The sequence below is a fragment of the Ictalurus punctatus genome, chromosome 25 (assembly GCF_001660625.3).
Source record: "Ictalurus punctatus breed USDA103 chromosome 25, Coco_2.0, whole genome shotgun sequence".
Classification (NCBI taxonomy): Eukaryota; Metazoa; Chordata; class Actinopteri; order Siluriformes; family Ictaluridae; genus Ictalurus; species Ictalurus punctatus.
Window position 1 is genome coordinate 13,011,651 of NC_030440.2, and position 6,083 is coordinate 13,017,733.

Sequence of the window (6,083 nt, forward strand, 5' to 3'; positions counted from 1 at the left end):
GTTTTTTTCTTACAAAGCCCCACAGTTATGAAACAGCCTTCCAATTAATGTTTGGGACTCAGACACAATCTCTGTGTTTAAGTCTAGGCTGAACTGGCTTGCTCAATAGGGATATTTTCACACACTTAAAATCTGTATCCTGTGGCTATATGTTTCTGTAAATCTGCTTTGAGACAGTGTCCATTGTTAAAAGTGTTATACAAATAAAATTGAATTTAATTGAATTTCTGTCTCCAGGGATCTACTGTCTCAGGCTGGAGGGCTGATTTATCACCCTTGGTCTGGCCCCTGAGGGGCACCAGCTCATAGATTCTGGTCTCACAACTGAGGTTGTAGAGACCATGTTGAACACTAGAGCACCATCCATGAGCAAATTGTATGTGCTCAAGTGGTGACTTTTTGTCCTGTGGTGTGAGGAATGACAGCTAGACCCAGTGAACTGCGCAATAGCTACAGTCCTGGAGTTCTTACAAGAACATTTCTTAGCAGGGTTGGCTCCTTCTACAATCATGATCTACGTGGCCATCATTTTGGCCAGCCATGCGCCTATTGATGGAACCTCTGTGGGGCAACATCCTCTAACTTCAAGGTTTATGCATGGTGTCAGGCAGCTGAGGCCTATTTGCAGACCAGGAATACATTCCTGGGACCTTTCTGTGGTCCTGGAAGGTCTGTCAGGTGCTCCATTTGAGCCCTTCGAGTCACCCTCTGAGAAGTTTCTGACTCTAAAGGTAGCTCTTCTGCTAGCTCTGACATCTCTCAAGCGAGTAGGAGATGTATAAGCTCTCTCTGTTGGACCTTCCTGCCTTGACTTTGCCCTTGGATTAGCTAAGGCCTTCCTATATCCTATGCCGCATTATATTCCTAAAGTGCCTACATCTTGTGCCCAGCCAGTAGTGTTGCAGGCTTTCTGCCCTTCTCTGTTCCTCATACCAGAACAAGAGAAATGGCACGTATTGCGTCCAGTAAGTGCTCTCTGTACTAACGTCCACCTCTCTGGCCAGTGGCGTAAGTCGGAGCAGCTTCTGATCTGCTTTGGTGGCGTTTCCCACAGCGTAAAGCTCACGCAACATTGAGTTCCTTTTGAAAGGGAACATCTAGGTTACATGACTGAAAAGGGAACGAGACATTGTGTAGCTTTGTCATACTGGGGCATGCCTGTGAATTGCGTCTTCGCTTCAGATAATAGAGGCTGAGGTTTATAGGTGCCATTTTTATATCATGCGACACGCTTAATTGCCACATCACCTGATCATGGCAGGCCAATAAATTCATGATGTTACACAAGCTTCAGATACCGGTGACGCGCAAGGGCACTTTCCACAGCATAAAGCTCACACAACGTCTCATTTCCTTTTCAGGAAAGAGGGTTACATGCGTAACCCAGACATTTATCAGCTATTCTAGGGATTGGGTAATGGGGATTTTTTAAACTTGTTTTTGCTAAAATCAGATTTATTTTTCAATTATCAGATTACTTTGCACATGAACACACTCAATGATTTCATTGTCTGATGAACACTGTTGTTTCAACAATTATTACCAACTACTCCATCAAAGGAATAATTTTTCTGTCATTTAAATACAGTGGTAATGTAAATGTAACGTGATTTCAGTGATATTCTCCGTGAGAGGTTAGGCCACATTAAAGAGTGATTAGATCTCATTATTTGCTTTAAACAAATTACACAGAAGAGCATGTACGACAGGAGAAGCCCCTAATGTCTTAAGAACTTCAAAAGGATGGGAAGATACCTTCTGGTGTTTTATAGGACACTTTGATGTCTCACTATCCTATCAATGTCTTGCTTATCTCTTTGATGTTACAGGCACAGTTGATTTGTTTCAGATAGTCCAAGGTTACCATTAATGAAGTCAGACCTCCACCTCTGGAAAACAGAGCATCTTGGATCACTACAGTAAATGTCATATAACTTCCCAATGAGGATATTATCTATAGAATGGGTATACACATCCATATCTCAGGTCCAAAATGCTTGTATTTTTCATTATTTTCTATTTTAATACAACAATGTTTATTATATTATTGATAACTTGAGTGAAATATAGAATCTTTGATATATTTACATGAATTTAATAGTTTATTAATACAACCCCCAATTCTGGGTAAATATAGGACAGAACACATTTTGGGCTAATGTTAGTTTGAAGGTTCATGAAAGGGACCTTGAGCCACACTGAGTAGGTACTACTAAGCGTTGGTCATCGATTGATCGCAGATTGTGTAAGGGAACATAAGCCTTCAGGAGAGTGTTGAGGTAGGAGGGTACTGTTCCAGACAAGATCTTGTATGTGAGCATCAATGCCTTGAAGTTGGTGCGGGCGGCTACAGGAAGCCAGTGGAAGGAGATGAGGAGGGGCGTGAGATGGGTTCTCTTGGGCTGGTTGAACACAAGTCTGCTACATAGCTAGTCTGCTACAGACGTTACTAATGTACTTCTAATTAACTGCAATCTTTTGTTTCTTCAGCAGAATATTAAAAATTCAATAACATTGCAAAGACAAAGTGCACTAATGCATGTGATACTAATTTAAGTACCTTTCTTTATAGAGACATTTTTAGCTCGGTATTCATATGCACTGTAATGTCCTCATTAATGTGTCTGTGGGTTTTTTTTTTGGTCTTCCTTTCTCTGCACTTCAGTTGACCTGTCTTACAGGGTTACTGTCCTTTCATCACCCACTATATCCTGCTTAACCTTTGATAACGGTCAAAACTAGGTCTAAGGGGGCTGCAGAATGGTAAATAGCATATGATGGATTTTCTCTTACTAGCTTGATGCACCATTATCCCATGTTATGCCATGAAGTTTTACTGGGACTAGACTCTCAGAATTATTGGCATGTTGTTTTGAAACCTAGTGATCTTCATGTGTCCCTGAAATGGGAAGCAAATTTCAAATGGACTCCACAGCAGTAAAATCCGCCTTACTGTGTCAATCAGACACCAATTCAGTAACAGTGCTTAACATATTTTATTAATCTAACAACAGTACTCTTTTGGAATCAGAGCACTGGGGTGGTTCTCTTGGTTTGTTAGGAGTTCAATAACACAATCCTGCTAAATGGCTGGTCTGCTACAGACTTTTAATGTACTTCTAATTAGCATCAGTCCTTTGTTTCTCCATCAGATTTTATGCATATTATTTCAAAATAACTATTTCCATTATAAACTCTCAGAGGACTGTGTACAAGTGAGAGATGAGACAGAGGAAGAATGTGATCAGTAACGGTTGGATAACTCCCAGTCTCCTTAATCATCAGTAACAATCCTGATTAAATGTTTAGTCCCTCTATACTCCGTCATAACTGACCTCAGCGCTGTCTGGTATCTTTCGGCTTTGTACTGAGCTTGCAAATTATAGTTTTAAAGACCATGCCAGCCCTTAAGGAAATTGGAATTACACTGACCAAAAGGTGTGTGGAATCTTCAGATGTTTCAGTTGCAAGGTTTATTCAGGCCATTAATTCCCATAGAAATGCACAGTTACTCATGCGGCAAGGGTTTAATCTTGTTAGCTGTGAACTGTGAACTAAAGTGCTCTTGATATGCATTGTGCTGCTGCCATGTAATTGGTGTTCTTGATCATGTGGAATCGGTTAATATTCCTGATGATATATATATACTCAGCAAAATAAGAAACGTCCACTCACATTCAACTGCTTTTATTTCCAGCAAATTTCTTAACATAATATTAAAATATTTGTAATATTTTTTTGTAAATATTTGTATTAATGTAAAAATATCCAACAACTGAGACATAAACTGACCAAGATTCACAGACATTTGATGAACAGAAATAGAATAATGAGTCCCTGAACAAAGGGGGGGTATTAAAAGTAACAATACACCAGCTCTTAAGTACTACAGTGCATCTCATCCTCATTGACTGCACCAGATTTATCATTTCTTGCTGTGAGATGTTATCTCACTCTTCCACCAATGCATTTGCAAGTTCTCAATCACTTCAGGGGGAAACACATGGTTACATGTAATTTTCCATTGCAAGGATGATCAGGTGTCCTTCCTGTCTCCCTGTAGCACCGTCTTAGACATCTTACATTACAGACATTGCAGTTTATTGCTCTGGCCACATCTGCAGTCCTCATGCCCAGAGTTGGGTGTACTGTTGCGTTACTGTAAACAAAGCTACAGCTACTGTAGCACAAATTGCTGAAAATGTTCATGCTAGCTATGATAGATGTCAGAACACACAGTGCAATACAGCTTGTTGCGGATGGGGCTACGTAGCTGCAGACCAGACAGAGTGCCCATGCTGATCCCTCTCCACCGCTGAAAGCGTCTACAATGGAATGGTTTGAGGAACATAACAAAATTTGGAGACCTCCAAGTCCCCCAGATCTCAATCCAATCAAGCATCTGCTGGACAAACAAATCCGATCCATGCAGACCCCACCGTGCAACTTACAGGACTTAACGGATCTGATGCTAACACCTTGGTGCCAGATATCACAGCACACCTTGAGAGGTCTTGTAGAGTCCATGCCTTGACAGGCCAGAGCTGTTTGGTGGCACAAAACCTACACAATATTAGGCAGGTGGTTTTAATGTTATGGCTGATCGATATATATACACACACACACCTTATATACCCTTTATCCTGGTCAGAGTCATAGTGGATCTGGAGCCTGTCCTAGGAGCACTGGTCATGAGGTGGGAATAATTCCTGAATGGGACACCAGTCTTTCACAGGGAACCATGCACACACACACACACACACACACACACACACACACACACACACACACACACACACACACACACACACACACACACACACACACACACTCACCCACACATACAGGCAATTTCTTTTACGCAATCCACCTACTGCCATGATTTTTGGAGGTGCAAGGAAACCAGAGAATCTGGAGGAAACCCACACAGTCACAGAGAGAACATGCACAGAAACTCCAAACAGACAGTAACCCAAGCTCAGGATTGAACCAGGAATCCCAGAGCTGTGAGGTGGCAGTGCTTGCTGCGACACTGCACCACCAAGACAACAGATAAGACACTGTTATTTTTTTAAAAAGCAATTTTTATGAGAATGGTTTTGTTAGAGTCAGTTTGAAGGTCAGTTCTCCAGTTGCTTGACTGAAAAATTTGCAATGTTTTTAAACATTCATTTTTCTGATAATTCTGGATTTAATTGTTGGCAGATAATTTTGCTTCTTTTTCAAAAATAAATAGTTAAAATGAGCAAAATCATCTTCCAGTATGCTATTTCAAGCTTGAAATCAGTAGAAGATGTCTAGAAATAAGTTTAATAATATTATATTTGGTTTGCTGTTATTGGTTTATTGGTTTATTGACTAGGTATATTCTGATATTTTTCACCTGATAAGATGTAATCTTTTGTAGTTCACTGTGGATCACTGTTTGACAGATGATCTTAAGAAATAAAATTTTATGTTTTTTTTCCCTTCAAATTTCAGATAAAATGTATTATATAGTAGTTAATTTTAACTATGAACGCAGGCTAAGCTGGTAGACAATATTTGCCAGCTTTCCAGCTTCCTAATGACTTGTTTAAACTGGTCACCAGTTTGAGATTTAATTGCCTTACTGTTGTAGCTTGCCTATGATTAGTGCCAATCCTAGACTTTTGGGGGCTCTAAGCTCTAAAACTTTGTCAGGGGGCCCCTGTCACTGCCTTCATAAAAACCCCAAAATGACCCCCACCCCTTAATCTGTTCTTTCAGACCAGTTTCACTGTCAACAAACAACATACATTAGTATTTATTATTTCAATAATATATTTAAGGTACACTGCCAATATTATATAATGGACGAAGAACAATCAAAGAAACAAATGGCAAATTATGAAAAATAAAACTGAATAATAATAATAATAATAATAATAATAATAATAATAATAATAATAATAATAAACTAGTGAATCTGTTGATCTGGACTGACTGGAGTATTGTTTTTAAATAATTCATTGCATGGTTTGTCAAGACTAAATATGAATTTAAAATACTACTAATAATACATAGCTTTAAGTTCTTCTTGCTCTTTTGCTTAACGTTCTTGG